Genomic DNA, 12,645 nt, shown 5'->3' on the forward strand with positions numbered 1-12,645 from the left:
TCCTGAATACAGGATATCCTCTACGAAATAATACGAAAATGGCCTTTCTACATGGCTACCTTTGTCCTATTGTCACTTTGGAAGAACTAAGAAATGTCTAGTACTATTACGTGTCACTCATTTCTCTGTTGTGCAATCCTAATAGACTCCTTGACATGTAATTTGTAATTGAGGCAAAACTAATCCGGCGTCATTCCCTGGTGACCTCATTGTAAAGGTATCATTTCCTGTCCATATGCCAAAACCAGGTGGGCTTCACCCTGAGCCAGATCCAACCCGAATATTGCAAATTTTTTGGTCCTCCAAACAAATAATATGGCCCCAGTGTATAATAGGTGGAGGCTCTTCTCATGGCCTGTCCTAATGATGCCATGAACGGGGGTCACCAAACTTGAATCTGGGCCCAAAACTAAACGCATCTTGGAAGGTTCACCCATCCCTGATGCCAAATTAGAGGAGGACATGATGAAGGGTAATCCCCTGCTCAGTGGTGTAGCTAGCGGGAGATTACAAGATGCCGAGATCTCACACAAGATGTCCGCTTCCTGGGAAAGTGAGCATGATGACATCACAGCATTGCAGCTCCTGTGCAGAGACGTAGACGTCCTATGTATGGTCAAGAAGAAGAGGCGCCGGCTACTTTGTCCCAGTCCCGGCAGGTCTCATGGGCAGCGAGTATAACTTTTATTTTTTTCTTTTAAAGTGCTGGTGAGGGTCTTGGAAAATATGGGGTATTATGATAAAAAATATATGGGGCATTATGGCTATAAAGAGGACTTTATAATACCGTGGAAGGAACACCCAACGCATTTCCACCACAGTCTTTTCCGCAGCACTTTTTCACTGCAGTTCGCTAAATGGGCCCTTTGCCTTAATTAAAAAAGTCTTCCGCAAATTAAAGGGATTGTATGTGATGAGATAACCCCTTTAATAATAGCTAAATGGGATTAATATGCAGGTCCAATACACCCCAGACTAATATTATCCTATTGCCCTATAGCAGACTATGGGCACAGTATCGGCCCATAATATAGCCGGGTGTATGGGTGCAGGTGGTAATTGGACATGTGTGAATGAAGCCCTAACCCTAGCAGATATATCCTGCCGCTGACGTAGATCAGAGCTGCAATTATACTCATTATAATTTTCTACAGAAACAGGAAAAAGTAGGAAGTGCCTCATTTATGACACATGCCTAGTGTGAGGTGATGTAATGGCTGTGACCTGACGATGATGTCATCACTAGTTATAATATCTATATACAGAAATACCACAGAAAGAGGAAGTGCACTATTTGAATATTACTAAGAGCTCAATACTTGTTGAGTCCTGGTCGCCATGTGCACTAGTATGGCCATCAACAATTACATAGCACAGATGGAGCAGAATGTAACTTGACACTTATGGCTGAGGTCCCATGCAGCTTTTATTTGTTGTAGATTTTGCAGTGTTTTTTTGAGCCTTGGCCAGAAGTGGCTACAGAGGGAATGGGAAATATATAGGATGTTCTTATACTTCTCACTTCTGCTCAAACCACTTCTGGCTTTGGCTCAAAAAACTGCAGCAAAATCTAACACAAAAAAAGCTGCGTTTCTGCAACCTGGGGGTCTCAGCTTAGCAAAGCAAAGTCAAGTTAATATTTGCTGCGACAGCAACGTGGCCCCAATGCAAAACATCTTGGGGTCCTAGTGGTTATTACCTCTGTACCCCGTATATACACCATTGTAGTTAAGAGGGTTTTTTTGGTTGAACAAACTGGGTTTTTTGATACCTTATAAATGTATTAAAATTTTTGAAAAAAAACAGAACAAAAATGTTTGTTGCTGCGTTATAACCTATTTATGGCACCAGTGTAACTGGTCTGAACTGAACCGACATTAACAAGTTCTGCAGCTTTTGTTAGAAGTCACGAACACCTGAGCTGGTGTAAATTTCAGTGTAGGTACATGGATGGTTTTCTGCGGAGGCGTGCACCCCCTCACCTCCTGAAAAGCCATTTTTGCTGCTGGTCTGCCAAACATTTTTAATAAAGAATAATTAAAATGTCATGCATTCCCCAAAATGGCATTGATAAAATCTTGCCCCACAAAAAACAAAACAAAACGTCACAGAATAAAGGTAATGTGTACCCCTCCATAGGATAATGCCCCGCTCAGTACCCCTACATAGCATAATGCGCCCACTGTACCTGCACATAATATAGTGCCCCGCTCAGTACCCCTACATAGGATAATGCCCCCTCTGTACCTGCATATAGTATAATGCCCTGCTCAGTACCCCTACATAGAATAATGCCCCCTCTGTACCTGCATATAGTATAATGCCCTGCTCAGTACCCCTACATAGAATAATGCCCCCTCTGTGCCTGCACATAGTATAATGCCCCGCTCAGTACTTCTACATAAGACAATGCCCCCTCTGTGCCTGCACATAGTGTAATGCTCCGCTAAGTACCCCTACATAATGCCCCGCTCAGTACCCCTACATAGCATAATGCGCCCACTGTACCTGCACATAATATAGTGCCCCGCTCAGTACCCCTACATAGGATAATGCCCCCTCTGTACCTACACATAGTATAATGCCCTGCTCAGTACCCCTACATAGGATAATGCCCCCTCTGTACCTACACATAGTATAATGCCCTGCTCAGTACCCCTACATAGGATAATGCCCCCTCTGTACCTGCACATAGTATAGTGACCCGCTCAGTACCCCTACATAAGATAATGCCCCCTCTGTACCTGCACATAGTATAGTGCCCCGCTCAGTACCCCTACATAGGATAATGCCCCCTCTGTACCTGCACATAATATAGTGCCCCGCTCAGTACCCCTACATAGGATAATGCCCCCTCTGTACCTGCACATAATATAGTGCCCCGCTCAGTACCCCTACATAGGATAATGCCCCCTCTGTGCCTACACTTAGTATAATGCCCTGCTCAGTACCTCTACATAAGACAATGCCCCCTCTGTAACTGCACATAGTATAATGCTCCGCTCAGTACTCCTCCATAATGCCCCCTCTGTAACTGCACATAGTATAATGCTCCGCTCAGTACTCCTCCATAATGCCCCCTCTGTACCTGCACATAGTATAGTGCCCCGCTCAGTACCCCTACATAGGATAATGCCCCCTCTGTACCTGCACATAATATAGTGCCCCGCTCAGTACCCCTACATAGGATAATGCCCCCTCTGTGCCTACACTTAGTATAATGCCCTGCTCAGTACCTCTACATAAGACAATGCCCCCTCTGTAACTGCACATAGTATAATGCTCCGCTCAGTACTCCTCCATAATGCCCCCTCTGTACCTGCACATAGTATAATGCCCCCTCTGTACCTGCACATAATATAGTGCCCCGCTCAGTACCCCTACATAGGATAATGTCCCCTCTGTACCTGCACATAGTATAATGCCCCGCTCAGTACCCCTACATAGGACAATGCCCCCTCTGTGCCTGCATAGTGTAATGCCCCGCTAAGTACCCCTACATAATGCCCCGCTCAGTACGCCTACATATAATAATGCCCCCTCTGTGCCATCACAGAAGAGAACAAAAACCAACGAAGACTAACGCCCCACATTGCAGAAAAGCTGTGTTTATTTGTTGAAGATTTTGCTGCAGTTCTTTGAGCGAATTTCAAGAGTGGATGTAACAGAAGGGAAACATCTAAGAACCTCCTATATATTTCCCTTCCTTTTGTAGCCACTCCTGACTCCCATTAGTCATTGAAATTTTTTTTTCCAATGAATCTTCAGTGTTTTTTTTTATTATTATTTTCTATGATAAGATCTCTCGCTGTCGCAGTTTAACCAATTGCAGAAGTTCAGGTTGACTCTGCTACATCTGTAATTATCACATTCATTATACACTAATTAATTATATGCAAATCTTCCTGATGCAAATCTTACAGGCTGGAATGTGTAAAGGGAAATTGTGTAAGAACAGTCTGTAACCTTAAAGCCTGGAGTAAGCCTATAGATATTCTACATTTCGATACAATTACGGGGATACCAAATTTATTTAGTTTTATTTACATTTTAACCCCTTAAGGACCAGGCCATTTTTTGGTTTCGCATTTTCGTTTTTCCCTCCTCACATTTCAAGAGCCATAACTTTTTCATTTTTCAGTTCACAGAGTCACATGATAGCTTATTGTTTGCGGGACAAATTGTACTTTGTAATGGCACCATTCAATATGCTGTGCAATGTACTGGGAAGCTGGAAAAAAATTCAGAATGAGGCGCAATTGGAGAAAAAATGCATTTGCGCCATTTTCTTATGGGTTTAATTTTTACAGCATTCACTGTTTGGTACAAATGACATGTTACCTGTGTTCTACGTGTCAGTACAAACGCGGTGATACCAAATTTATATAGTATTTGAAATTTTTTGATACTTTTAAAAAAATGATAAACTTTGCAAAATAGAAAAAAAAAATTGTGTCATCATGTTCTAACACCTGTAACTTTTTCATATTTCCATGTATGAAGCTGGTTGTGGTGTCTTTTTATGCGGGACAAGATGACGTTTCTATTGATACCATTTGGGGAAAGATCCGATGGTTTGATCACTTTTTATTCAATTTTTTATAGGAGGCAAAGTGTTGAAAAAAACGCTTTTTGGCTGTTTTTATTTTTTTTGCCGCTACGCCGTTCGCAGTACGGGATAAATGTTTTAATATTCTAATAGTTCAGGCATTTTGGAGCGCAGGGATACCTAATATGTTTATGTTTAATGTTCTTTAATTACTTTTATAGCTAATCTAGGGAAAGGGGGGTGATTTGAACTTTTATATTTTTTTTATTTTTTTAATACTTTTAAAAACTTTTTTTTTTCTTCTGTTACATTTATGATCAGACCCCTTAGGCACCTTGAAACCTAGGGAGTCTGATCGCTCATACTATTCACTGCAATACTACAGTATTGCAGTGAATAGCAGAATCGCAGCACTTCTATTAGACGATGCCTCTGGCCTCTGGCATCGTCTAATAGATCTCGGGCAGAGACAAGCCTGGAAGCCTTCAATAGGCTTCTGGCTGTCATAGCAACCGATCACCGCCCTCTTGTGATGTTCAGGAGGGCGGCGATCGGCGAAACATGGCGGCGCCCATGCCGCCGTTTACACACTGCGGTCACGTTTGACCACAGTGTGTAAAGGGTTAACAGCAGCGATCGGCTCGGGCACCGACCGCTGCTGTTAGTGGCAGGTCCTGGCTGTATTATACAGCCGGCATCTGCCGTGTATGGAGCGAGCTCAGCGTGTGAGCTCGCTCCATACATCCCCATGCGACCCATGACGTACAGTTACGTCAAGGGTCGCTAAGGGGTTAAGGGAGCCTGCACATGGAGTTACGCCCCGCTCATTCTGAATGTAAAATTCGTTCAGAATGAGCGCGTAAAAACAGATCCCATTGATTTCTATGGGTGCCGGCATACGTGCGCTACTCATTGAAATCAATGGGAGGCTTTTTTCCCCATTGCTTTCAATGTGATACACGCATATGCTGGCACCCATAGAAATCAATGGGAGCTGCATAGGAGTTTTTTCCAGGAGATGGCTTGTTCCGACTCCTGGAAAAGAAGCGAGATGTTCATTCTTCAAGCTGTTTCGCCTCACGATTCAGCCCGATGACACTCCCTCCACCGGACTAGGACCATTCATTGGGCATAATCCGGAGCGGAGTGCGTGGCTGGATGCAGTGCACTAGCTTTCAGTCACGGCTACGCGGATTTTGGACCGGAACCTAAGGCGGCCTCCGCCTCAGGTTCCGGTCCAAAAAACCCCATCTGAACTTACCTTTGGGCACTGTTCACATTTCTGGCAAGCTTCAGGTCTGATAACATTTTGAACAGATCAGTTTTGGACACAAACTCGCCCTTCCATTTGCTCCCTGTCAAGCTTTTTTTTTGCTTAGAATAAAACCAGCATTCTATGAAAAACTCTGACTAGAATGAAGGATACAGACTGAAGGCTTTACATTGCATCAGTCACAACGTTATTAGTCAAAACCTGAAGCTTGCCAGGAATGTTAACAGAGTATAAGGACAGGCCATAGTAACCAGAGTCCACTTCCCATACATTTCAATGGGATGGAGATGGCATTGCCATGTAACCAGCGAACATGATGTCACTTCCTGAGAAGACGGAAGTAGCCGTGTTTTCCAGTCCTGCACAACCCCTTTAATGTCTTTCCACAGGTGCCTATAGTTATTTGATAGATATCGCCATTTTTGATGGTTTCATGAATATACATAGTTAGTATCGCTATTGTCTTTAGGTCATATCATAAAGGCTGGGTTAAATAGAGTTTACTATGTATATATTACCATTACTATAGTGCCACCTAGTGGCCAAACTGCCAATATAAACTTGTATTAAATATGTAACTACAGAACCTGTGGTCACAGGTCCTCAGACAGCAGCTTTTGTGATTCCCTGTTCAGATATTTTTTGGGGGCTGTGGTGTTTGTCTGGTGGAACATCTGTGCCGACCCCGTGTGATACATGGTGAATTTGAGCCCAAGTTCCATTGCTGGCCCTAAAAGTAGCCCTTAAAGCTCTATGTCACTGTACTGTAAAATAGTCAGGGGAACTTGGTTGGGCTCAGTTGTTGCACTGGACAAAAAAGGTGAGTAATGACGTAGTCGCCCACTTCAACTAATAATATTCTCGCCCTGACACCCGCACTGCCTTATTTTTACACCAATATTAATAAATCTCAATTAATATTTCTTACCTAATTCTTCACCATGGCTCAGGCGCAGCAATGACTTTAGTAGTACAGTAATCTGGTGCAGCCACACATAGAGTAGGGAGAAGTCTGCGGGGACTGCACATCTTTCAGGGTGACAATATGACGCTTCCATGGCTCAGCCACAGCTAAATATAAGTGCTTTAGATTATCTACTACAAGATGCCAGCGAAACAATGAAAAAGAGGTCAGGAGCCTAGTGACATAAGAACACAACATAGATGATAGATAAGACATGTCCTTTAAGAATACCACGCTGGACTTGTAACTCCACCCTCATTTCGCAAGGAAATAATAATTGTTAACCAAGGTGCGACTTGAATGAACACCTACAATAAAATCAGCTCTCGGAGCTGTGCAAGTCCTTAGGTTGTCCTCACCAGTCCGTCACCACCAAAGGAATACTGCCACAAAGTGCCAGATAAAAACCTCATTGCTGTACACCATATGCATGTGCAACCATATACCATAGTACCCATAGCAAGACAAATCATACAATGCAGCACAACATACTGCCTCCGAGGTAGCAGATCTGCCCCTCAACCTTCCTATTATAACTATTATATATAATAGCCCCCCTTTCTTTTTTTTTGGACAGCTGATATGCAATACCGCATTTCTCCTGCAGAGGACCTAACCAATAGAGATGAGCGAGTAGTGTTCGATCGAGTAGGTGTTCGAAATACTCGTACTCAATCGAACACTACTAGCTGTTCGAAATTTAAGGTTCGATGCAGAACCAGCGTTGATTGGCAGAATGCTATACATTCTGCCAATCAACGCTGGCTCTTCTCTTACCTTTAGAAGTCTTCTCTGTGCAGCGTCCCCGCGGCGTCTTCCGGCTGGAATTCACTCTGCCTAGGCATCCGGCTTAGGCAGAGCCGACTGCGCATGCGCAGTCGGCTCTGCTCAGGCGTCGGGCTGGGCAGACTCTACGCCCAGGCAGAGTGAATTCCAGCCGGAAGACGCCGCGGGAGCGCTGCGCCGGGAGAAGACTTCTAAAGGTAAGAGAAGAGCCAGCGTTGATTGGCAGAATGTATATCCAATTGACATGTAATTTGTAATTGAGGCAAAACTAATCCGGCGTCATTCCCTGGTGACCTCATTGTAAAGGTATCATTTCCTGTCCATATGCCAAAACCAGGTGGGCTTCACCCTGAGCCAGATCCAACCCGAATATTGCAAATTTTTTGGTCCTCCAAACAAATAATATGGCCCCAGTGTATAATAGGTGGAGGCTCTTCTCATGGCCTGTCCTAATGATGCCATGAACGGGGGTCACCAAACTTGAATCTGGGCCCAAAACTAAACGTATCTTGGAAGGTTCACCCATCCCTGATGCCAAATTAGAGGAGGACATGATGAAGGGTAATCCCCTGCTCAGTGGTGTAGCTAGCGGGAGATTACAAGATGCCGAGATCTCACACAAGATGTCCGCTTCCTGGGAAAGTGAGCATGATGACATCACAGCATTGCAGCTCCTGTGCAGAGACGTAGACGTCCTATGTATGGTCAAGAAGAAGAGGCGCCGGCTACTTTGTCCCAGTCCCGGCAGGTCTCATGGGCAGCGAGTATAACTTTTATTTTTTTCATTTAAAGTGCTGGTGAGGGTCTTATAATAGTACAAGGGAGGGGGTCATTTATATAAAGGGAAAATATGGGGTATTCTGATAAAAAATATATGGGGCATTATGGCTATAAAGAGGACTTTATAATACCGTGGAAGGAACACCCAACGCATTTCCACCACAGTCTTTTCCGCAGCACTTTTTCACTGCAGTTCGCTAAATGGGCCCTTTGCCTTAATTAAAAAAGTCTTCCGCAAATTAAAGGGATTGTATGTGATGAGATAACCCCTTTAATAATAGCTAAATGGGATTAATATGCAGGTCCAATACACCCCAGACTAATATTATCCTATTGCCCTATAGCAGACTATGGGCACAGTATCGGCCCATAATATAGCCGGGTGTATGGGTGCAGGTGGTAATTGGACATGTGTGAATGAAGCCCTAACCCTAGCAGATATATCCTGCCGCTGACGTAGATCAGAGCTGCAATTATACTCATTATAATTTTCTACAGAAACAGGAAAAAGTAGGAAGTGCCTCATTTATGACACATGCCTAGTGTGAGGTGATGTAATGGCTGTGACCTGACGATGATGTCATCACTAGTTATAATATCTATATACAGAAATACCACAGAAAGAGGAAGTGCACTATTTGAATATTACTAAGAGCTCAATACTTGTTGAGTCCTGGTCGCCATGTGCACTAGTATGGCCATCAACAATTACATAGCACAGATGGAGCAGAATGTAACTTGACACTTATGGCTGAGGTCCCATGCAGCTTTTATTTGTTGTAGATTTTGCAGTGTTTTTTTGAGCCTTGGCCAGAAGTGGCTACAGAGGGAATGGGAAATATATAGGATGTTCTTATACTTCTCACTTCTGCTCAAACCACTTCTGGCTTTGGCTCAAAAAACTGCAGCAAAATCTAACACAAAAAAAGCTGCGTTTCTGCAACCTGGGGGTCTCAGCTTAGCAAAGCAAAGTCAAGTTAATATTTGCTGCGACAGCAACGTGGCCCCAATGCAAAACATCTTGGGGTCCTAGTGGTTATTACCTCTGTACCCCGTATATACACCATTGTAATTAAGAGGGTTTTTTTGGTTGAACAAACTGGGTTTTTTGATACCTTATAAATGTATTAAAATTTTTGAAAAAAAACAGAACAAAAATGTTTGTTGCTGCGTTATAACCTATTTATGGCACCAGTGTAACTGGTCTGAACTGAACCGACATTAACAAGTTCTGCAGCTTTTGTTAGAAGTCACGAACACCTGAGCTGGTGTAAATTTCAGTGTAGGTACATGGATGGTTTTCTGCGGAGGCGTGCACCCCCTCACCTCCTGAAAAGCCATTTTTGCTGCTGGTCTGCCAAACATTTTTAATAAAGAATAATTAAAATGTCATGCATTCCCCAAAATGGCATTGATAAAATCTTGCCCCACAAAAAACAAAACAAAACAAAAAGTCACAGAATAAAGGTAATGTGTACCCCTCCATAGAATAATGCCCCCTCTGTACCTGCATATAGTATAATGCCCTGCTCAGTACCCCTACATAGAATAATGCCCCCTCTGTACCTGCATATAGTATAATGCCCTGCTCAGTACCCCTACATAGAATAATGCCCCCTCTGTACCTGCATATAGTATAATGCCCTGCTCAGTACCCCTACATAGAATAATGCCCCCTCTGTGCCTGCACATAGTATAATGCCCCGCTCAGTACTTCTACATAAGACAATGCCCCCTCTGTGCCTGCACATAGTGTAATGCTCCGCTAAGTACCCCTACATAATGCCCCGCTCAGTACCCCTACATAGCATAATGCGCCCACTGTACCTGCACATAATATAGTGCCCCGCTCAGTACCCCTACATAGGATAATGCCCCCTCTGTACCTACACATAGTATAATGCCCTGCTCAGTACCCCTACATAGGATAATGCCCCCTCTGTACCTACACATAGTATAATGCCCTGCTCAGTACCCCTACATAGGATAATGCCCCCTCTGTACCTGCACATAGTATAGTGCCCCGCTCAGTACCCCTACATAAGATAATGCCCCCTCTGTACCTGCACATAGTATAGTGCCCCGCTCAGTACCCCTACATAGGATAATGCCCCCTCTGTACCTGCACATAATATAGTGCCCCGCTCAGTACCCCTACATAGGATAATGCCCCCTCTGTACCTGCACATAATATAGTGCCCCGCTCAGTACCCCTACATAGGATAATGCCCCCTCTGTGCCTACACTTAGTATAATGCCCCGCTCAGTACCTCTACATAAGACAATGCCCCCTCTGTAACTGCACATAGTATAATGCTCCGCTCAGTACTCCTCCATAGGATAATGCCCCCTCTGTACCTGCACATAGTATAATGCACCGCTCAGTACCCCTACATAGGATAATGTCCCCTCTGTGCCTGCATAGTGTAATGCCCCGCTAAGTACTCCTACATAATGCCCCGCTCAGTACGCCTACATATAATAATGCCCCCTCTGTGCCTGCACATAGTATAATGCCCCGCTCAGTGCACTACACTCTTCAGAGCAACTAATGAGGATTTATTCACTACGCACAGCAGCAGAGCTGTGAATAATGAATATATACGATATTCGTATATCACAGAAGAGAACAAAAAACAACGAAGACTAACGCCCCACATTGCAGAAAAGCTGTGTTTATTTGTTGAAGATTTTGCTGCAGTTCTTTGAGCGAATTTCAAGAGTGGATGTAACAGAAGGGAAACATCTAAGAACCTCCTATATATTTCCCTTCCTTTTGTAGCCACTCCTGACTCCCATTAGTCATTGAAATTTTTTTTTCCAATGAATCTTCAGTGTTTTTTTTTATTATTATTTTCTATGATAAGATCTCTCGCTGTCGCAGTTTAACCAATTGCAGAAGTTCAGGTTGACTCTGCTACATCTGTAATTATCACATTCATTATACACTAATTAATTATATGCAAATCTTCCTGATGCAAATCTTACAGGCTGGAATGTGTAAAGGGAAATTGTGTAAGAACAGTCTGTAACCTTAAAGCCTGGAGTAAGCCTATAGATATTCTACATTTCGATACAATTACGGGGATACCAAATTTATTTAGTTTTATTTACATTTTAAGGGAGCCTGCACATGGAGTTACGCCCCGCTCATTCTGAATGTAAAATTCGTTCAGAATGAGCGCGTAAAAACAGATCCCATTGATTTCTATGGGTGCCGGCATACGTGCGCTACTCATTGAAATCAATGGGAGGCTTTTTTCCCCATTGCTTTCAATGTGATACACGCATATGCTGGCACCCATAGAAATCAATGGGAGCTGCATAGGAGTTTTTTCCAGGAGATGGCTTGTTCCGACTCCTGGAAAAGAAGCGAGATGTTCATTCTTCAAGCTGTTTCGCCTCACGATTCAGCCCGATGACACTCCCTCCACCGGACTAGGACCATTCATTGGGCATAATCCGGAGCGGAGTGCGTGGCTGGATGCAGTGCACTAGCTTTCAGTCACGGCTACGCGGATTTTGGACCGGAACCTAAGGCGGCCTCCGCCTCAGGTTCCGGTCCAAAAAACCCCATCTGAACTTACCTTTGGGCACTGTTCACATTTCTGGCAAGCTTCAGGTCTGATAACATTTTGAACAGATCAGTTTTGGACACAAACTCGCCCTTCCATTTGCTCCCTGTCAAGCTTTTTTTTTGCTTAGAATAAAACCAGCATTCTACGAAAAACTCTGACTAGAATGAAGGATACAGACTGAAGGCTTTACATTGCATCAGTCACAACGTTATTAGTCAAAACCTGAAGCTTGCCAGGAATGTTAACAGAGTATAAGGACAGGCCATAGTAACCAGAGTCCACTTCCCATACATTTCAATGGGATGGAGATGGCATTGCCATGTAACCAGCGAACATGATGTCACTTCCTGAGAAGACGGAAGTAGCCGTGTTTTCCAGTCCTGCACAACCCCTTTAATGTCTTTCCACAGGTGCCTATAGTTATTTGATAGATATCGCCATTTTTGATGGTTTCATGAATATACATAGTTAGTATCGCTATTGTCTTTAGGTCATATCATAAAGGCTGGGTTAAATAGAGTTTACTATGTATACCGTATTTTACGGACTATAAGGCGCACTGGACTATAAGCCGCATTGCCCATGAGCGCCTTATAGTCCGTCTCGGTTCATATATAAGGCGCACCGGACTATAAGCCGCAGTCCGGTGCGCATTATATCTTATTGAAAGCGGCGGCAGGCAGACTTTGCCAGCGGCCGCTTAACCCCCCGCGTG

At 43.8% G+C, this 12,645-nt stretch overlaps 1 protein-coding gene across 1 annotated transcript in view; it reads left to right on the forward strand.

Annotated features, from left to right (window-relative positions):
• Window positions 1-12,645, forward strand: part of INTS11 (integrator complex subunit 11) — a 527,013-nt gene that overhangs the window by 251,295 nt on the left and 263,073 nt on the right. The window lies entirely within an intron of this gene.

The sequence above is a fragment of the Leptodactylus fuscus genome, chromosome 6, assembly GCF_031893055.1.
Source record: "Leptodactylus fuscus isolate aLepFus1 chromosome 6, aLepFus1.hap2, whole genome shotgun sequence".
NCBI classification, from domain to species: Eukaryota; Metazoa; Chordata; class Amphibia; order Anura; family Leptodactylidae; genus Leptodactylus; species Leptodactylus fuscus.